The sequence below is a fragment of the Lactuca sativa genome, chromosome 7 (genome assembly GCF_002870075.4).
Source record: "Lactuca sativa cultivar Salinas chromosome 7, Lsat_Salinas_v11, whole genome shotgun sequence".
Classification (NCBI taxonomy): domain Eukaryota; kingdom Viridiplantae; phylum Streptophyta; class Magnoliopsida; order Asterales; family Asteraceae; genus Lactuca; species Lactuca sativa.
Genome location: NC_056629.2, coordinates 13,863,757 through 13,887,239, shown reverse-complemented (window position 1 = coordinate 13,887,239; position 23,483 = coordinate 13,863,757). Strand labels below are relative to the sequence as shown.

The window sequence follows — 23,483 nt, the reverse complement described above, 5'->3', positions numbered from 1 at the left end:
TATGGTGGAAGTTGCATTTGTTGCACTTCGGCAAACTTCCAGAATACTGCTTCCCCGGAGCAGTAACAGCAGTAGGGGCTACCGCAGCATGTACTGCTACGATTTGCTGTTTCTTTGAAGCACGCTGCTTCTTCTTCTCGTCCCAGAATTTCCGCTTGTTGCCAGCGGGTTTAGAGGGTTCTGGGATGGCTAGGGTGGTTGTAGTTGCAGGGGTCTTGACTCCATGGTCGATAAGTCTTTGTGCCAATCGCTTGGCACTGTCGAAGGTAGCAGGGTTGGATGCTAAGACGTTTCCCTGGTACGGAGGCACTAGCCCCCATATATACCGCTCAATCTTTTTCCCTTCAGTGGGAACCATATTGGGGCATAGGGCCACCAGTTCGCTAAAGCGGGCAGTGTAAGCGATCACGTTGGTGCCCTTCATTGTTAGATTCCAGAGTTCATGTTCCAACTTCTGGACTTCGCCCTTAGGGCAGTACTCCTCAGTCATGAGGTCCTTCATCGTTGCCCAGCCCATGTCGTTAGCCACGACGAGAGTTAGGGCTTTGACGTGGCCGTTCCACCACGTTAGGGCTTTATCCTCGAAGGTGCACGCGGCATATTTCACTTTAAATGCTGCAGGGCACGAACAGATTTCGAAGACTGATTCAGTCTTCTCGAACCATTGCGAGAGAGCAATGACTCCGCCGGTGCCATAGAAAGGCTTCGGCTTGCAGTTTGTAAAATCCTTGTAAGAGCACTCCCTGGAGCGCACTGGGATTTCAACTGGAATAGATTCAACAGGGGTTCCACCTCTGCTAGCATCAGACGAGTGATACTGAGCCATGGCAGTTGCCACTGCTGTAGCTACGGCAGCATTCAGGGCTGCAGTATCGATGACTGCAGGTGGTGGAGGCGGTGGAGGTACAGGATTATTCCTATTCCGGGGGGATTTGCAAGGAGGCATCCTTCAGCTATAAGTTTATAAAAACAAGAAGGATGATAAGAATCAATTTGTAAGCAATGTGAGAGTGACCCATGGACTAATTACCCATAGCCCAACAGTTAAATGAGTGTTAGAAATCACAATAAGAAATATCAGTAGGAATACACAAGTGTACAAATTTTTCCCACAGATTAGGTAGATTTCAATAGTACGGGTATTACTGATGTAATTAGTTCAAGGAAAAATCGACCTAACAGTAGGTCTGGTCTTACATCATACCATAAGGACAATACTGACAGTCCTAGATTTCTAATTAGAGTACCGAAAGTTAGGAATATTTTACAGACAAGTGCTACTTAGAGCACATAGGATCAAGGCTATCCCTAAATCAAAAGATAGAGGTGTACTAGACATCATCTAATGGCGATGGGAATTCCTCGGGCGATCCCTGAGGTCGGACACTTGGCGAAACACCTCTTGAAGGTGTCGGTCCTGAGCTCTCTGACGAGCTCGAAGTTCTAAGACTTCAGCACGGGAGGCAACCAGCTGTTGCTGCAGAGTTTCGTTGGTTCTCCGGGTCCGTTCCATGTCTTCTTCAAGATGGCGAATGCGGACTGTGTTGACACCTGAGTTGGCATTAACTTCCATGACCCGGTCGATGGCTGCTCGGCCTTGCTTGACATTACGAGCTATCCTGCGGATGATCACTGGTAGAGCTCTGTCAGCAGAGCCACCATCGCTGATGTTGTAAAAGGTTCGGTCCCCAAAGTATGGTAAGGGCTGACCCTGCTCATCACTCCAGCGATTTAGATTGTTTGCCCACATGGGAGTAGGACCTGGAAACGCTGGTCGAGGGTTGTTGTTCGGGGCTTGACCTACTAGCGGTAGGTTGTTGACTTTAGGCTCGGAGTCGGATCCATCCGAAAAGCCTTCTGCGAGGTGATCATCCAAAGGGATTGGATGATCATCTTCGGGCTCTTCATCGATCCATCCAGCATTGCCTTCAATGGGGAAATACGGGTCGCCATGATGGAATCCAGCCATTTAGATCTACGCGAGAAGAGAGGTATAAGAATATAGTATACGTGTAACTAATAGCACAAAATACTCCTATAGTATTTTAAGGTTAAGTTCTACTGATCTTCTTGTGGTATTGTTGGTAAGTTTTTAGACTTGTTAACATATCACAACCATTCTAGGGCATATGCTAATCACTCCTAGGACCAGCATAGTTGATCAGGCTATGCCATTCCCAGGACTGACCATACATCCCCGAGCTCACTTGTGATATTCAACAATCGTAATACTTTTGTTCTTGTCATTGTGACACTGATTTTAGTATAATGTAGACTAGTATACTTAATTAAATATTTTATTATTTAAAGTATAGACTCTTGGTCAGAGTGTTTTAGTCCCTTTTGGGTTTATAGATTAGTATATCTTTTATGGGTTGATATACTTGATTCACTATAAACAACGCTCTGATACCAATCTGTCACACCCCAAAACCTTGGACGGCGGAAACGTTCTGGGGCGGAGGACGTCATGTATAGTATCACAACACAGTAAATGTAAATAAGCAAACAACATCATCCATTGCATTAAATATATAATTTTAATACAAGTGTGTTCTGTACAGTTATAGACACCAAAAGTAATGAAACACAAAATAATATGAGATGAGTCTTGAATGCACTCCATCTTCTCAAAAGCTGGCCTCGGTACCTGTCTACTGATGACCTGAGAATACAAGTTATTTTGAAAGAGTTTATCAGCATTAAGCTGGTGAGTTCATAAGTATTTTAGTGTCACTGTTTCTTGTAAAAACGTTTGAACCTGTCTCAATGTATAAGTTTGTAAAAATGTAAGCAAATGTTTGGAAGTGTTTGTAAAAGTTTGGATCTCTCAGAAAATCCTATATTTTCTATAAAAGTAACCTTCTACCAAGGCTAAACTGTTTTGTAAACTTGTCTGTTGTAAAAGTGTGTCATTACCCAAGTATAACTATCATTTATTAAAATATAGTTTGTACACTAATGCTTAAGTGAGATTATCACTAAAATATGTAATGGGTAAATCATTGTAGTACTGTAGCTTTGTATAATAAGACTACTGCTGTACTAAATACTACTACCTTAAACCGGATTTATATTAAGGCATAATGTGATAAATTGTACCATGCTATCAACTGGAAATCAACGACATAATGAATGGTCGTAATAAGAAATGACGTTTGGCACCCGCAGACCTGCAGGTCCGGCTGTAGCTAGCAGCAAGGTGTAGGATAGTCAATCCAGTATAGATCTATACGCAAACTCACGCTCTCCCTCCAAGAGAATTCTGGCTGTAACTCGGGCCATGACATTTAAGGCATTCCCGATACAGTGAATCACAATTATTACGTATTTATGTATATGTATTGTTTCTCGTATATCTGTATATGTATTGTTTCTCGTATCTCTGTATATGTATTGTTTCTAGTATATCTGTATATGTATTGTTTCTAGTATATCTGTATATGTATTGTTTCTAGTATATCTGTATATGTATTGTTTCTAGTATATCTGTATATGTATTGTTTCTAGTATATCTGTATATGTATTGTCCTGCGTTACCCCGATGGTAACCGGCTAATGGTTTACTGACGAGTATGAATATGGAAGTACTTTTATGTCTATATATGTATATATGATATATAAGTAATATTGAAACGACCTTCGGATGGTCACCCGAAATCCCACCAGACCACATCTCAAGGCGCGAAAAGGAAATAGGGCGGATGGCCTTTCAAAGTCCTTTAAACATTATTTATACATCTATACATATATGGGCATGCAATTGAATATATAAAACATAAGTAAGTTTTTATAAAACATTTGAAGCATAAATATGATATCAAGAGGAGATCGACTTGATGTCGATCTATAAAACAATTTGAAGGCATAAGTTAATAAAATAGTTTAAGTATAAGAAGCATTTGTTTAAATCACAGTCTATAAGTAAGTTTGGATAGTAAAACAGTTTGTAAAACATTTCAAAGTAAGGCATTTTGATAAACAGTTTGAACAGTGGTAAAAATAGTTGTTTTCCTAGTTATTAATCACATGTGATTAAATGCAATCACATGTGATTGAAGCAATAACTTATAAGTATTTGACTTGTATCCCCCCCATAAAGTATTTAAAACACTTAAAATCATTTCAAAGGTTGATTCAAGGGGTATGAACTCACCTGCGGTGAATCGTTTGAATTGCAGTGTCGGCTACCGTGCTAGGTGACAAACGGAGACTGGTTTACACGCACGAGCCTAGTTATCATATAATAAGCATATATATAACTAATTAGACATATAATAACTTAAATAAATAAGTTAAGACACTTAGAAAACATTTAAACACTTTTATGAGTGTTTATGGTCCAAATGGTTGCATCTAAGTTGCTACGGGACAAGGCAAAAGGGTTTGAAACATCAAAGGTCCTTTTATAGGGGTTCACCATCCAACAAACCCCAAACCTTGGAGTTTACGGCCGTAAACTCATAGGTTTATGGCCGTGAACTCCTCAAATGGTGTTTTTGGGTGTTTTGTGGTGTTATCTTGCATCTAGAACACTTCTATCCTTATTGGAATAATGCATGAAGTAGTTTTAAGGCTCTAGAACACTCCATAAGGGAGTTTACGGCCTAAGGTCCTTCACCTTAGAGTATACGGCCGTAAACTCTAGGAAATTAATTGATTTGAGGCTCTTAAACATCAAGAATGGCATCCATGATTTTATCTAAGGCTAATGGGGACAAGAGGCACACTTTGGTGCCTTCACTTGGAGTTTACGGCCCAAGTCATGTTCCTTGGCCGTAAACTCCTTCCAAGGAGTGATTTCTATGAGTTCTACTCTCCATTCTAGTCCCAAAGGTGCAAGGTAAATTGTCTAAAGGCTTAAGGGTAGCTTGGAATGATTTTTGTCCCACAAAAAGGGGTTTACGGCCCAAGAAGGGTTCTTGGCCGTAAACTCCTAAAAACTTATGGTTTTTATGGGCTTTTGATGTTCTACACAAGCACAAGCACTAGTGGTTAAGTTCCTTAAGCATTTGGGGAAAGTTTTAGGGCATTTAAGCCCTTGGAAAGGGGTTTACGGCCCAAGGTAGTTCCTTGGCCGTAAACTCCAAAGACTCATGTTTCTTGGTTGCTTTTTGATCCCTAAATGTCATACCCTATCTCCTATACAAGTCTTCTAGCAAGGGATTGGGACTAGGAAGCCATAATGTTCCATTTTGGAGTTTACTCCCCAAGAACGATCTTGGGCGGTAAACTCCCGGATCTTGATATCTAGACATGTAATTAGTGTTAATGAGCATTAAACAAGTATTGAAACACATATAGAAAAGTAGACTCACAATCTGGGATGAAAACCCGAAGATCCGTCAGAGAGAATATGGTTTTTCTCTATTTGGAATTGTGAATAATGAATTAATTTAATTCAGAAAACTATTTATAGTCCTGGAATATTTTGACAGAAAATATTTTCATTCCTGATATTGGACTGTAACAGTATGAAACTTGAAATGCCCAAGTTTCACAAAACCAGGAGTATCCACTCTCCTGATATCATCTAAAACATAAACCCTAATGTACACAAACTTGTTCGGAAAAGCTTGAAAATCACTGAAACTGAACTAGCTTCTATTGAATAGATGATGTTCGTACAATGGAAATTTCGGGTTGTCACAAAAACCATACTATAGTGTACCATAAGTAATTCCATAATTAAAATAGTTTTGAAACCAACCAAGCCCATGATTGTAATGATATATATATATATATATATATATATATATATATATATATATATATATATATATATATATATATATATATATATATATATATATTAGTTAATGTTCTTCATTCCTAAAACGAATCACGGTGTATATTTATATATCCTAATAAACCTTGAAGCGTGAGTTCCAATCGTTCGAATTCGGTTTCTTTGGGAAACTTGTCGGGAGAGCCGTTATGTGGTGTTCCTCATTCTTAAAACAATCCAATGTGTATATTTATATTTTCTAATAAACCAAATGGTAGTTTTGGTATTAGTTATTGAGTATATAGTGGTCTTTGTGAAAATAAATAGACTCTAGGGTTTGATTTTTCAAAAATCATACAACTAGGGACTGATTTCGTAATTTATTTCCAAAATAGGGGGTTGAAATGGACATTTTAACCCTAATTTGGAGTTTTAGGACCACACTTGTTAATGTTTCCGAAGGGGTGGGGTGGGGTGGGGGGCTGTTTCTGATTATATTAAAAGGGAGTTTGGACTTGGATGGTGATTTATTTCGAAGGAGGGACTGATTGTGCCTAGTGGTCCAAACTTAACGAAATTAGGGCTCATAAGCGTTTCACCGACCGGAGGCAAATGAAGCCACGGAACGGATGATCGAAGTTGGGAGAAACGCAAATGAAATCAAACATTTGCCTCCGGTCGGTGACCGATCGTGAAGAAGATGGAGCGCGTAGGCAGGCGAGAAGGAGAACCCGAAGCATTTGGGGTTGATTGCTCGCGAGGGAGCGCTTACGGGAATCGACGAACCGAAGAACGAAGGGAGAAGCAGCGGATGCGCTCTTCTCGGTCTGCAGCTAGGTGCGAAGGAGACTAATCGATCGACGACGTGGGCGATTAGCTCCGAGGGTTGACAAGGTTGAAGAGACGGAGAAGCAGCGAAGCTACTGCGGTCTCGGTGGGGAAGCGCAGACGAGACCTTTGGAGGTCTAGGGCCGATGGGTAACCAAAGAGAATTAGAGCGACGGAAAGGGCGATTCGGTGGTGTTTGCGAAGGGGAGACGAAGGCAGCAGTTAACAACAGGTAAAGAAATCATGTTCTCTTTCTTTTGTTTGTCTTGACTGAAATTGATGGAGATGGAGATAAGAACAACGGAAATTCTCTGTTTTTCTTTCTTTTTGTTTTGACTGAAAATCAGTGGAATCTTGGTGGCTTTTGGATTTGATTTTTCACAGGAAATGGAAACAATGATTCAATGGTTTTCTGTGATTTCTGAATAAGAATGTTGAAGATAAAGGGGCATTTTTGGTTTGATATTTGACTGAAAAAGATAGATTTAATCAATAAATTTAGATGGTGTTTTTGGTTTTGCTGTTTTACAGGGAATGAAAGAAAGGAATCACCGGGGCCTTACAAGAACAACACCTCCAATGGAGGTGTTCTTGACTGGAATGAAGAAGAAGAATGAAGGAAATGGGTGCTGTGTTTCTGGTGATTCATTGACAGCTCTACTTGAGGAATGAAAACACGCTTCCTTTGAGTATGAGTGTTCGTGTAAACATTGTACAGGTCTGGGTTTGACTGAGTGTTGTATCTTGTTGAGTGTGGTTTGATTGAGTGTTGTATTTGATTACACGCCAGTTTCAATTTAGAAAGGAAAAGGGAAAAGTTTTCCTGTAATTGATCAAAACAAAATTTGGAAGTAATTTATTTATTTATTTATTTATTTACATCTGGTAGATTAAATAGATGTATTTATGTAAGAATTTATATTATGTCTTTGATTTTTTAAAATTATAGAAAATACATAATATTATCTGGACATGTATTTAAGTTTTCATATATAAATACAGTTATATATCATACATGATATATTTTATAAAAAAAATCATAACATATCACGTCTTAATTTTTTTAAAAATATGTTTTCTTACATATGAATATATGCACGAATTTTAGAAATATTGTGTCATTTTCACCATCAAAATTCTTATCAATTGGATTGGATATATATATATATATATATATATATATATATATATATATATATATATATATATATATATATATATATATATATATATATATATATATATATATATATATATAGAGAGAGAGAGAGAGAGAGAGAGAGAGGGTAAAGTGAATATACCTAATAACCTTATATAAGCTTAAATATCTAACTTCATAATACTACATCGGTTTATATCATATTTACAATGTAATTGCCTAAGGTTCTTAAACTTCAACCCTATAACTTGATTACTTCCAAAATCTTTGGATTTTCAACAATATCTTTCTTTTACATCACGTCTTTCTATCGAATACCACCTGATGGGCTTCATATCCTACCGCTACAAATGAAAGGATGTAGGAGAAATATAATGATGAATTTCCAATTTTTTTTTAAAGTAAATCAAGTTTAGGGATGAACTTTAAGAACCTTGGATGATTGCAATGAAAATTTAATGCAAAATGACGTAGTTTGATGAGGTTAGGTACCTAAGCTTATATAAGGTTGTTAGGTATAGTCACTTTACACACACACACACACACACACACACACACACACACATATATATATATATATATATATATATATATATATATATATATATATATATATATATATATATATATATATGAGACGGTTCACTTGAGATTAAAAAAAAGTAGAGATCTTGAGATTACACCTCAGCCACATATTTCGCATTTGCCGCTCTAGTACTCCAGCGTACCAGCAGTAACGATGTATGCCTAATCATAAATGATTATATGACAGAGAGGTATAATCATACACGATTATACATGTTTATACGTATATGCATAATCATAATTATTATTATTATTATATATATATATATATATATATATATATATATATATATATATATATATATATATATATATATGTCTGTTTACAGATTGAGTAATCATAAATGATTATTACAGTTAGTCGCAGAAGAGGTGATGGTGACAGAGGTGACGGTGGTATAAGTAATGGAGGTGACAATGATAAGGTCGACTAGTGTCAGAGGTGGTGGTAGTGGTGGTGGTAGTGGCAGTTACGGTGGTGGAGATGGTGGCGGAGGAGAAAGGAACGGGTGGCACTATGTAATCATTTATGATTACAGCAGACCTGCTGCGCCGGTACGCCGAAGGGTTGGAGCGGCAGATGTGAAATACGTGGCTGAAGTTGAATATCGATATCTCTATTTTAATTTTAATCTCAACGGAACCTATATATATATATATATATATATATACCCTGAAATATCACTGTGCTACTTTTCAAAACCCTATGTTGGCCAATCAAGTTTACACCGATCTTCTTTCCTTCATTTTTCCAACGTTGATCCCTTCGTCGGCGAGTATGAGTCGGTTTCTTTAATTTGGCATTCACCAAATTCCATCGTTTGTCGTCAATTGTCGGATACCACCACTACGTCCACATGAATGTCTCCTCCACCATACCTCAATTTTCCATTGCAGTAAATTTCAAATTTAATGGATTTCTTATTGTTGTGTTTGCTTTTTAGGATATTTAATTTTCTTGATGGAGCTTTTTGAAGGTTTTCAAACTTTCGATCTTTTATCCCTGGGAACATTTTTGTTTTTAAGGATATTTAATATTTGTAAGTGTTTTTTTTCCAAGTAATTGATTGTGAACTTTTAATCAAATAGCTTATAATGATATTACTATTTAGGTTACCACCATCATCTCTGGTTATGTTTTTTTTTTTTTTTTAATCTTCCTAAGAATCAACTCTTCAAATTACGTTTGAGTTGATTATCCAAATTACATTCAAAATTTGGTTTCCATTTGATTTTTTATTGCAAGTCAAAGATAAGATATGTATGTTCTAAAAGATAACTAACTTGATGGTGGAATTTTGAGATTTTTTTAGTGTATATATTAATTGAATGGACATCAAATTCTAAGTTATTTTTTCAAGTGTATTTTGTTTATGTGATTTGTGGGTTAGTGTTTCTTGCATTTTGTAATGGTTGATTCTTTTTATTGTCGTAATGAAATTAAGTTGGTTAAGTTGAATTAATTGTTTATGATGAGGTGTTTTGATCTCTCTATAAAATGTTAAATTATAGGGTTAGGTTTATGTGTTTGTTACATCTATTGCGTTCTCGTAAGAACAATTCTAGACCAACGTATGATAAGAATCAAAATGGTTATTTGAGGATTACATTCTGCCAAAATTGTTGAATAACTTAACACTTCTTCATATACTTATTTTTTGATCAAGTGATTTTTAAGATTACATTCTATTAGAATAAATTACAATTATTTAATGTTTACTATATTCAATCAAAATTTATAGTTTTTATTCTCTAAGATTGCGCTGAATTTTTTAAGATATTAAAGTGATTGTGTTTTCTTTTATGGATTTAGGTTTTGAAAAGGCTATCAATAATGTGGAAAAGGAAGAAAACATGAAGAACCAGATGTACTCTACCAGAATGTATTATGCCAGAATATATAAAGTATTTCTTAACAATAATATCCTTTTAGAATAGATTAATATTCTTCTAGAATAGAATAATGTTTTTGTTAGATTTTGATGTTTTTTTCTCTTTTTGATCATTCATATATTTATCATTAAGAATAAATGTAATTCTTAAACTTCTATTAATCATATTTTTTCAGAATGAATTTAATAATTGTTTATAGTCTTATTCTTTACGAATTTATGTAATAAGTGATTCTTAAAGAATAAAATCCGTGTTCTTTAGAAAATGCTATTCTTGATAATACATTGTATAATTCTTTAAGCATGTTAGTTGTAAAAAATATCTTGCATGGAACCATATTCTACAATAATAAAATCAATAATATTAGATTAATTATAAAAAATATATGAATTTGAACTATATTCTACAAGAATAATATCGATAATATCTTTACTAGTTTATTGTTGTAATTCTATCAATCTGACAGAATAAAATCGGATTTTGTAAATTTGAATTTATTAAAAAAATTAGATATTTAAAAATAAGGTAATTAATTATCCTTTACAATTCAAAATTTTCCTTTTTTAATATAATTTAATTGACCAAAATACCCTTATGTTGAAATTTTTATGATTATATGGTTCATGTTACCCTATTGTAATATCATAGACTCTCAGATCTTGACCATTGATTATATTCTATCCGTTGGTCCAAATTTGTGGTTACAAGCACACAGTACATGCAAAAAACATATATATATATATATATATATATATATATATATATATATGTGTGTGTGTGTGTGTGTGTGTGTGTGTGTTATTCCTGGATACAATACCAATAATTAAAATTATACCGAAGTCAATAGCTCAAGGTTATGCGACTTCAAGTTTATGCGAATAATAAATCCAAAACATCTAACTTTTCCTTTTTTTATAAATATTTTTAATAAAAATGTTTCAAATATGTAATTAAATATTAGGCAATAGCCTGAGTCCAAAAATGCTTTCCGAATTTCCATTTGAAGTGTGCAAGTCCCTTAATGGGTCGAAGTGATTTTGACAGTTTTTGAGAAATCTACTGGTTTTGGATTTTTAAAACGGTCGTATCTTTTTGCATATGAACTCCGTTTTGGACATTCTTTATATTTTCAGAAACGGAGAAACACGTACTACGAGACTATAGTGTTTGTATTGCTCAAAATTACCTTATACAAATTTTCAATTTTTCAGACGCATTCCTATGCGTGCAGTTTTAGTTGTTTCATTGGTTTGTCAATTTAAACATTTAGAGGTAAGATATCGTCTGGTATCATATAATAGTTGAAATAACTTATTTATTTTACATTAGATGCACTGAAAATCAATGAGTCAAATTACCGTTAAGGGAATTTTGCCCCAAAATTATTATGTTCTAGAATATTTTGTTCCACTATCATTTTGTTCTACTAGTATTCCATTACAGTAGTGAAAGGAGCACCGCTGAAAAATTGTGTATACTTTTGTATCATTTGGTTCTTATGTTCCCAAGTAACTTTGGCTCTCTACGAGAGTTCCATTGGGTGTTTACTATAGTTATTCGACTTTGTTTGAGGATTTTGAATTCTCGGTCCCATGATCTCCACCGGTTTTTCACGAAGTGAAGTATAGTGTTGACCTAAATCGTATTAAGAGGAATGTCATGGTTCTTATTAGAGGGGCACCTTTGAAATTTTCAACCGTGGAAGATATTATGAACTCTATTGAGTTCTTGAGGTAAACTAAGTTTGTAAACCACCGGATCAACCCTTGACCAGATTTAAATAGGTTTGATGTATCGGGGGTTTAGTTTACTTTGCTTTCCTTATCTAATGACACCTTTCTTTACTGTGACCTTTACTAGGACACTGTCTCTTACTTTGAATTATATGGGTTTGCATCTCGTGTTGAGCTCTTTCTGGTTGAAGTTGTGTTGATGGCTTTTACGGTCGGTGAACATGATACACTTTGTTCCGTAAAGGTAGTGTCTCCATATTTTTAAGGAAAACACTATAGCTGCTAACTCTAATTCGTGGGTAATGTAGCTGGTCTTATTTGGATTAAGTTGTTTGGATACGTATGCAATGAATTTATTCTTTTGCATTAGCACGCATCCTAACTCTTGGTGTAAGGAGTCACAAAAAACTACAAAGTATTTTGTTCCTTCTAGGAGAGACAAACTTGGTGCAATGCACAATCAGTTGTTTCAATTTCGGGAAGGCAGACTCTTATCTATTTCCCCAATTGAAAATTTTGTCTCTCTAGGTTAGAGTGGTGAGAGTCTGGCTATTTTGGAGAAGTTCTCGACGAATCTCAGCTAATAGTCTACATGCCCTAAGAATCGGCGTACATTGGTTGGCGTCGTTTGTTAGTACGAATGGCATGACCAGAAACTAGTAGTGATTGTACCGAGTCTTGAATGTTGTCTTTGGAGTGTCTACTTCTTGAACTCTGAGTTGATGGTAGTCGGATCTTAGATCGATTTTTGAGTAGTAATGGGATCCATGTAGTTGGTCGAACAGGTCATCGATCCTTGGGAGTGTATATCAGTTCTTGATGGCGAGTTTGTTCCACTCTCGGCAATCAATGAATATCCTGAACGATCCATCCTTCTATTTAACAACAATATCGGAGCTCCTCATGGAGAGAAGCTTGACCGAATAAAACCTTTGTCAAGAAGTCATTGGAATTGACTTGCTTATGTACGGTACTAACCTTAATTGAGATGTTTGACCTAAAGGGTTGAATTGGTAGCTTTAGTTAGAGGCATGTTAGAATTTTATTAAGTGTTCTCATCGCAGGTCAAAGTATATATATAACTTTTATATATTATTTATTATGGGGTTTGTAGTATTATTAAATTTTGTTTTGTACTCCAAGACTACCAAATACAGACGAGGGCCAGACAGAAAACACTAGAGGGCATGACCATTTTAGTAATTAAGCCGTTCTGAAATCCAACAACTCTATCCGACCCTTCAAACCATATTTTTTGTACCACAATTAGCAAAGAAGTAGTGTAATTAGTAATAATAATACTTTTATTTAGAAGCTAGTTGCAATAGTTGTATTATCCTTTTGAGGATACGAGTTCTCTATAGGCAATTTAGCTCTGATACCAATTTGTCACACCCCTGTCCGAGACGGCGGAACACGCCGGGTTGTGTGACTAAGTTCATGGATCACAGGTAAACTGAATATATAGCACAAGTACAACCAATAAACAAAATAGCATTTACATTCCATCTTGATGTTTGAATACAATGTTTTTACAAATAATAATAATAATAAATGAATTGCCTTAATTGTAGGCATATGATACAGCAACAAATAAACTAGGTCATCTGTAATCTAATCCGTCTTGAATGTCTGTGTAAATATTTTTCTGAGAATAAATGTAGTTTTGAGGGTCAACACATGGTTGGTGAGTGTTATGAGTTTTCTACAAATAGCAGCAATACATTTAAAAAGTCTAAAAGTATTATCTTTGTATGAGCAACAATAATTAAAACAGTGTTTGCCATAAGTCTTTAAAAACCAAAATGTATCTTTGTATAACTAAATCCATACATAAAAACTATATATGTAAAGAATCTTTGAATATATACTTGAAAACAGTACTATAGTGTACCATAAGTAATTATATAATTAAAATAGTTTTGAAACCAACCAAGCCCATGATTGTAGTGAGATATATATATATATATATATATATATATATATATATATTAGTTAATGTTCTTCATTCTTAAAACGAATCACGGTGTATATTTATATATCCTAATAAACCTTGAAGCATGAGTTCCAATCGTTCGAATTCGGTTTCTTTGGGAAACTTGTCGTGAGAGCCGTTATGTGGTGTTCCTCATTCTTAAAACAAACCACTGTGTATATTTATATTTTCTAATAAACCAAAGGGTAGTTTTGGTATTAGTTATTGAGTATATAGCGGTCTTTGTGAAAATAAATAGACTCTAGGGTTTGATTTTCCAAAAATCATACAACTAGGGACTGATTTCGTAATTTATTTCCAAAATAGGGGGTTGAAATGCACATTTTAACCCTAATTTGGAGTTTTAGGACCAAACTTGTTAATGTTTCCGAAGGGGTGGGGGTGGGGGGTTGTTTCTGATTATATTAAAAGGGAGTTTGGACTTGGATGGTGATTTATTTCGAAGGAGGGATTGATTGTGCCTAGTGGTCCAAACTTAACGAAATTAGGGCTCATAAGCCCCGTTGTAATGGATATGATTTGATCCCAAATGAATCCACGGAACGGATGATCGAAGTTGGGAGAAACACAAATGAAATCAAACATTTGCCTCCGGTCGATGACCGATCGTAAAGAAGATGGAGCGCGTAGGCAGGCAAGAAGGAGAACTCGAAGCATTTTGGGTCGATTGCTCGTTAAGGATAAAAATCACTTTATCGCAAACTCACTTTTTACGTCACACGGCGTCATGCTGGTTTTGTCCTGAAACTTGGACATATCATAACTTCTTCGTTATAACTTGGATTTCGACGTTCTTTATATCTTCGGAATCCTTGTCACGACCACTGCAACTTTCTTCATAGATATTGGGTTTATCTATTATTTTTATTTTTGGTGCTTATTTTCCTTCTTAATTTATTATATCTTATAAATAAGTATAATGCAGATAAAATCACATAATCCACATAATATTCAAGTAATTCCTCTTTATTACTTCAAAATAAGTTACATTTGTTAACCCAAACCATTACATCAGCATATTAATACTTAGCCTCGAAATACGGACACTACAATGCATTTAGTGGGTAGTAGCCTAAGTCTGGGTGCATACCCTGTATGGACATTTTGGTGAGATAGAGAGTTGTAACTACAATCAGGTCCAATGGTTTTTTAGGTGACCATTTAGATATCTTGGATACCGTGTACAAATATCATGTTTGTGTAGGAGGTATGTTCGTAAAAGTGTCGTTTGAACCACTCTACAATGACACATGTCATGGGCGTAGTCGGGGTAGTGAACTCATAGAAACGTAGACAATGTTACAGATGAGAGTTGTACCTCACCTAGTGAATTGGGCCGTTAGGTCATGTTACACTACAAGAAAAAGACCCTTTTACGACGCGCAAACCACGACACTCATTGATTTATGTTACACAAAAGAGAGTGACATTAAAAAAGTGTCATCTCTTCAAAAAAAAATTAAGGATTTAGGTCACGCATTATTGTGTGCCCTTAAATTAGTGTCTCATGTAAAAAAATTAAAAACACAGAGGGCACTTGTGCGTCCTCTGTGAATGTTGTTTTATATTTTTTTAAGAAACGCGCTCCTTAGTGGGAAAATGAAATCCCCAAATTTTTTTTAACCCCCGCCTCTTCTCCCTCGTCTCCACCCCTCTGTGAATGTCGATTGTAGCGCCGATCGACAACTACGACTCATCAACCGTCAATAGAAGCTACAAGTTGAACAACCCGTAATCGAGACCTCCACCTTCTCGTCCCTCCTTCTCCACTAGGTTTTCCCTCATCTCTATCCTCCACCTTCTCGATTCTAGAGGCGTCCTTTTGTAATTCTTTTACCAAACGCGCATCCATTACCCTCAATTACAAAAGGCGTCTAAATCTAGGGCTTTTTTCATAAAATCTCATTCCACCTCACCTCACACTCACCTCTACACAATCGACCATCACCACCATTCCTACCATTCACCGCCGCCCTACCATCTCTTCCATCACCACCACTTTCATATGGAAAAACTTTTAGGAAGCCTCATCATCCATATGAAAAGGAACGACTAGATGCGGAGCTGAAATTGGTCGTAGAATACTATCTATGATGCAAGAGAGAGCTCTGAAGGGTGCAATATGCACTCTGGAGGGTTATCACCAAGTCAACCCATATTGACTCTTACACCTTTTTAATTTACATTTCAGGTATCTCTTTCTCTCTCTCTCTCTCCCCCTATCTTCAAACCACCAGAGACTGATTGCTGCGATCTATGTTTCTTGTTGAACTTTGAGGTTTTTCTTCAATCGATTCACTCACTGATTTTTGTAGTAATTAGCTTCTTGAACGAAAAGTAATGTTTGTTGTATGGGTTTTTACAGAACACCATTATATGAAATTATGGGTCATCATATATTTCTCTCTTTCCTGCTCTTTCATTTAATCAGTCAGAAACTCTTTTAGAGTTGAACCGGATGAGGCTTGAAAACCTGACAATTCCATTTTGAGGTATTAGTGGTGCCACTTCCAACTGATCTCAAAAATCAAGATTGTGGGGTTACCCTTATTTGCACTACTAATGCCACATAGCAATTCTGGTAATTTTACTAGATCAACAAAATTGTTACAACCTTGTGTCTCTGCAAACGGGTACTAACTAGATGGGCTAATACTAATAGCATGTGTGTATCTTAAGGTCAGTAGTTTTCATCAGGTTAACAAAGCCCACTACTGCAGCTCTAGTGTTTAACCTTTCTTTTGATTGGTGCATGAAGTTTAGTAAAATTTGTTTATTGTGGTGATATAAGATGCTTTTAAGGCTTCAAATTCAAATCGAGGTGAGTGCAGATTCACAAATTCATTACACCACTATACATAAGGGTATTTTACTAAAAAGTCAAATTAAAAAACAAAACAAAGGAGATTATTTATAACTTCAACACTTGAATCAATTTTTTTAAATCCAGTTAATATATTCTAATAAGTAATAGAATTCATATTTCACTAGACATATCTACTTCCGAGTGACAATATTGGAAGAAGATGATAATTGTGTCTAATAAAAGCTAACAAAAACTTGTTATTTGGTTATTGGGTTTCGACAAATCATATTAAGTGCATGAGTGAGAGACAATGGGCAATGGCTATAGGAAATCAACACATACATATTCTTGAATGTTTGAATTTGACCTTGTTGTCTTCAATTAAATTTTTTTCTTTCTTTAAATTGGGTTTTTCGCCGTGAAGAATGCAAGTCTTTGTTTTCTATTATCTGTCTGAAACTTTATAGTTCAGCTTCTTTCTAGACAATGCATAAGATCAAGTGGATCTAATTATATTTCAAAGCTGAAGAGAATCAATGCATAAATCATATGAAGTTTGCAAACAAATATAGTGTCACACCCCCGAACCAGACGGCGGAATCGTCCGGGGGCTGTCGTGACTCAATTGAATACCACAACATTGTATATATATGAAACAAAACAATATTCGTCACCATTCATCAACATAGTACAACCAGTAGTGTTTACATGTCATACATTGTTTTAACATTACATTCCCCAAAAATTAATTTGTTCAATTCATACAAAAATAAACTGCAACCGTCACTGCGTATGATTTTCCTTGATTCACTGGTTCCCTGAGAATACAAGTATTTTGAAAAACGTCAACATATGAAATGTTGGTGAGTTCATAAGTAATGTTTGAAATCGAATGTTTATATTGCTTTGAAAAACCACCAGAAAATCCGATATTTTCTGAAAAGAAAAGCTTTCGAAAATGTTTGTGAAGATCCATAGGTATGCTTGTTTGTTTCTATACTTAAGAAAATGTTCATTGAAGATGTATGCGTTTCAAATCTGTATGTAATAAAAACCCTAGGGAAACCCGATGTTCCCCTAGCTCTTTTGAAATCCATTAAGTTGCGTTGAAACCATTACGAAAATAGTAGTGTCTGTCCTAGGCGACGTTGGAAGGTTCTCGAGCATTGATTATTTACTACAAACCCGCATTACACAAACGCCCAGTTTATAGTTATACTAACGAACCCGAAGGCGTCGTCCGTACTAATCACGTTATCCAATCGCCCGGACTAAGTGTAGTCCCACATCCGTAGAGAAAGAGGTCACGAAGACCCCGGTGACTCCATTAACCGGTTGGGGAAAATATGCGTGCGAGGGGTCCCCGACCCGCCTCGTAAAATAAGCAGACTCTTCTAGCAATACCATGGACCCTTGGGGACCAGTGGTACAAGCCATTGAAAGTCACTCTACGTTGTGCCGAGTCGGTAAAACTCAACACTCCGTAGAATATATGTGTCTTCGGGCCTTAAGATCAGGTCATTGGGCTAGCTAGGCCCAACAAGCAAGATTTTACACTTTTGGGGCCCGAAGATGGTGCGTAGACGTCTGTGCACACTCGTATGTATATGTATTACCAAACGTTAATTGTATGTATCGAGGAGTTAGTAGTTGTAGATTTCCATTGGCTCGAGACCGAGCCAATTCGTTTCACAACGACTTTTGGTATTGTAGTGAGTTATATTTCGTTGATAGTCGAGGTATCATTATTTGATCAAATTATACATAATGAATCAGCCTTGAGATATTTCTGTTTTCAGCCCCTCATTATTTGTAAAATTTACACTTTCAACCCTTTTATTTCAATATTTCCCGGTTTGGTCCTTAAACTATTTTTCTTGACATTTTAACACCAAAAAGTATTGAAATTAACATTTTTCAGCATATTTTTCATAGAAAACAGATTAAGCCCCTGAAAATGCAGTTTTTCTCGGTTTAGCCCTTCTTTTCGCAATTTTGACAATTTTGGCCCAATTTGGAAAATTTTTGCATCTTTGGTCCCTTTTAAATTTGAAAAGCATTTTAAACCTTTGAAAAGGGTTTGGGACACTTATAGTCCTCTGTTTTACAGAATTTCACAGTTTTGGCCCTTCAAAACAGAAAAATTCGCATAATGGGCCTTATTGGGCCGAAATTTTCATTTTTAGCCCAATAAGCTTGAAATTTATGTTTTTAATCTTCTAAATGAATAAAATTCCAGAAATAGCTTTATTGAAACTGTTTTGACACATTTCAACCATCAGAATCTGTAAAATGTCATTTTGGGCCCTTAATTTTGTATTTTTCACATTTTTGGCCCAAAATGTGTGTTTTTAGCTTAAAGAAAATTGTTGCTAACCACTTGGCTATTTATCTAGTATCACTTATTATGTAGGAACATATTTGAAGCTAATATCATAAAACATGAGTTATATCTCGGTTTTGAGGGGTTTAATGGCTAGATCCAACATTAAAACACATATAAGCATACATATAAGCATGGAAATCATACAAGGCATACAAATACATATAGATCTACACTTTCACTTGTATTCCCCCCCCCCCCCCCACAAAAACTCTTAAAAACAGAAAATAGGGGTATGAATCTCACCTTGAGTGGGTAGTTTCGGTTCTTGAAGAAAAATTGGAAGAAATGAAGTGATTTTTGGCCCTTGCACTCCTTGATGAACTTTTCGAGATTATGGGGTTTCTAGAGTGCAAGATCACGGTTTTTACATGGATTAGGAAGAGATTTTGATAATAAAAGAATTTAAACCATAGATCTATGCATAATCTTACCTTAGATGATGATTTACTTGCAAAATCCTCTTGGAAAGTCCCTAAATTTCGAGATTTTTGGAGAGGGGAGGGAAGGAGAGTTCTTTGAGTGTTCTAGAGAGAAAGTTGAGATATTTTGGTGTGTGTAAGTGTGTATGGCCGAGAGTGAGAGAGGAGAGAAGAAGAAATGATATTTGAGGTGATGGTTGCATGGAGATATGGGTTTTCTTGCATGGAAATCCTTTGGTTAATAGTGAGGTGGCACACTTAAGTCAAATATCTTCAAATCCTCTTGGGCTTGGGTATTGGGCCGAAACATGGAGGGGAAAAAAGAAATTTGGGCCTTTTGCTCCTAAGCCCAATATTAGAGTTAGCCTTAGGTATGTTTTTAGTCTAAAAGAATGTAGTAGGATTTTTATATTTTTATTTGACTAGTTTAGGTTATTCATGTATCAAGGCTTTTAATTTATTTAATTCTAGGCCCAACATGACCTAAAATGTTAAAATAAATAAGTGTGGGTCCAATTAGAGCCCAATTAGGGTTCTAAGCCCATAATAGTCTAATTGGAAGCTTATTGGCCCATTTGGATCCAATAAGGAAGTTCTAGCCTAAATTAGACTTAATAAGAACTTCTAGGGTCTCCAATTGTTTGATGACTATTTGTACTCCTAGCATGTTGTATTTGATTGAAGTTTTTGATTCTCATAAATTTGAATGTATAGATTACATGGCTCAAAATTTACAGTTGTGACATATAGCTGTTTTCTTTATATATAATCGGATATTTTTCTAGTTTTAAAGCCTATCTATATTTTTTGAAAAGCTAGTTTTAATTTCAAATTAATCCAAATTCAGTGTGTGGAATAAGCCGGTTAGTGGCAATTGTTTTTTTATTAATCTTGTAGATTTGATGTAGAAAAGTTTCATTTGTGGTTTCAGGTATTTCACATGTCCGGAGTTAGCATTGATGCAAATCAGAGAATAACACAAGATTTGGAAAAGTTGAGCACAAATTTTTCAGGGCTGGTAACCGGAATGGTAAAGTCATTTGTTGATATTTTATGGTGAGTCTATGTTTTTTTTTACCTTAGACAAGCTTTTCAGGGCTATTTTGCACAGGCAAGAGCAAGAGATTGAGAGCAATAAATAAGCGAAAGGCATAATAATCTTGGTGTTTATTTTAAAATTTGATAATGGTTGATGTTGTTTGTAGGTTCACATGGAGAATGAAGATGTTAACAGGTCGACGTGGTGCTTCTATACTATATGCATATATGTTTCTAGGGTTAGGCTTTCTAAGGAGTGCCACTCCCGATTTTGGTGACCTGGGAAATCGGGAACAAGAACTTGAAGGGAGCTTTAGGTCATCATCTTTTTGTTTTGTTAATTATTATTTCTCCTTCCTTGTCACTTGTCATTCTCATTCATTATTGCACAAAATAACAGAGCTTTAAGTTTAAGGAGGATGTTTTGTTTACCCATGTAGGTTCATGCAGGAGAGGCTGCGTACACATGCTGAATCTGTTGCTTTCTTTGGAGGTGGTGCTCGAGAAAAAGCGGTAACTCCTTTCCTCTTTCTTTTTTTATATTTCCTTCTACAAAGGAGAATTTTGGAATATAATATTAATAATAATAATACTTGAATATGGTTTGTCTGACAGATGATTGAGTCAAGATTTAATGAGCTTCTTGCTCATGCTAAAATACTTCTAAGGAAGAAATGGTTATTTTGAGTACTCGATGACTTTGTCACCAAAAAACTCCCCCACAATGTTACCTGCGGATTGAGCTTGTTATATGCTATAGAGCACAAAGCTGATCGTTCATTGACTTCCACTCAAGGTCAATTCCCATTCTCAATTCCGATTCATCATGACATTTGTTTACCACAATAAGAAATAGTTTAGTAGTTGTGAATCGATTACCCTGAACCTAATGAAATTTAGGCTTTTATTTTTTTGGCTTGGATGTGAGTGGATTTTTTTGTGAGCGGGTGAGCTTGCACATGCATTGCGGTTTTTGGCATCAGTTGTATCTCAAAGCTTCTTGGCCTTTGGTGACATCTTGGAGCTGCATAGAAAGTTCATCGAACTGTCTAGTGATGTTAATTAGATTTTTGAACTTGAGGAACTTCTTGATGCTGCACAATATGGTTAGTGTTTTATCTAATCTTTTAGGCTGTTCCTTATTTACTAATAATCTGATGGAAATTGCAAATGAAAATGCTGGTACTTCATCAAAGTCCAATGAGGAATCTGAGGATGTTATCTCTTTTTTGGAGGTTGATATTATCACGCCAACACATAATTTATTAGCCAGAAAGTTGACTTGCGAGATAGTACCAGGGAAAAGCCTTCTTCTTACCGGTTAGTGTTATAGTCAGATTATTATGGAGAATGATTATAAATACTTGTGAGGATTAAAAAAATAAAAATATAAAATGAAGGTCCGAATTGGAGTAGTAAAAGTTTGGTGTTCAGGGCTCTGCGATGTCTTTGGCCTATAGTGGATGGACGACTTGTTAAACCCTCCCATGATGTTAATGACGTTGTTGAAGCTGAATCTGGTTGTGGCATTGGTATTTTATATATTCCTCAAAAGCCGTATACTTGTTTAGGAACATTATGTGATCAAATCATCTATCCCCTTTCACATGAGCAAGCCGAAAAGAGGGCATTAAGTTTGTATCAACAAGGTCAATTTCAATTCTTTCCATTTTCATTTTCCCACTTTCAAGTACGTCCTATAATGTAAATGTTGTGATTTTAATTCATTTCAGGGCAAATAGACATTGGTGTTGCTGATGCAAATATTCTGGATATGCATTTAAAAAGGATTCTAGAGAATGTGAAATTGTTGTACCTTTTTGAAAGAGAAGGGAGGTGGGATGCTAGTCAGAACTGGGAAGACATCTTGTCTCTTGGTGAACAACAGAGATTAGGCATGGTGAGCTTCCATCACATCACATCACATCATTATCATATGTATTAATTACTACATCTATTGTATCCTAATTTGTTTTTGTTTTTGTTGTTGTTTTAAAGGCTCGCTTATTCTTTCACAAGCCTCAGTTTGGCGTCCTAGATGAATGCACCAAGTAAGCTAAGCTATCCTCATGTTTATCAATAATTTAAATTAATGTCATATCCTGTTTGTTTCAGTGCTACAAGTGTGGACGTTGAAGAGCACCTTTATCGGCTTGCACTTAACATGGGCGTCACAGTTATTACATCTTCACAGGTACCTACCTACCTACACATCTTAATTCTTAACTCACTACTCTCATTTTTATTCACAAAAAATTACCCTTTTGATCGCTTTTCTTGCTGCCTACCTGCTTCTCAGCATCCTGTATTAATACCATTCCACTCGTTAATTAATTTAAATAATATATATAACCAAAACCGAAAAAAGCAAAATTGTGTGGGTTGTCTTCACATTTATTGCCATATGGCATGATCTCGAATGGTATTTAATTTTGCCTGCAAGAGATGAGGTCAGAAGAAGAAGAAGAAATAGTATTAAAAAATTAAAATATGTTGAAGCTGGTGAGTGGATTTTCTGTAAAAAAATCTAAGTATTATATAATACCATTTTATCGAAGTGCTTCGAATTATAAGAATAAATAGTAATTAAACAATGATAATACGTTGTCACAGGCTGCAAGAGATGTTGGAGCCATTAGAGAAGCTAAGGACAAACCGGAGAAGTGAGTTGAAGAGCTAACATGGAGATTAGAATTTGAAAAGCATTTGAGGGTATATTTTTTTTTTTTTATATTTCTTGTATCTAATTAGTTTGTAAATTTTTGTTACTATTGATTTGTCTTATCTTTCCATGGAACGATTATTTGTATGACATTAAATTTTATGCAGTGGATTGTATTTTTTGTATGTGATATTTTATTTTCTATTATGAGATATTAAATACAAATTTAATATGAAAACTAGTAAATCTA

General features: G+C 35.5%; 1 long non-coding RNA gene and 1 pseudogene across 1 annotated transcript; both read left to right on the top strand.

Moving 5' to 3' along the window:
- The first annotated feature begins 6,275 nt into the window (after nt 1-6,275).
- On the top strand, nt 6,276-7,435 carry LOC111906012 (uncharacterized). The gene is made up of 2 exons (XR_002855085.2): nt 6,276-6,788; nt 7,088-7,435. It is a non-coding gene; the product is annotated as an uncharacterized LOC111906012 (long non-coding RNA).
- Nucleotides 7,436-8,705: 1,270 nt separating this feature from the next.
- On the top strand, nt 8,706-23,238 carry LOC111906036 (ABC transporter D family member 1-like; annotated as a pseudogene).
- Nucleotides 23,239-23,483: the final 245 nt, after the last annotated feature.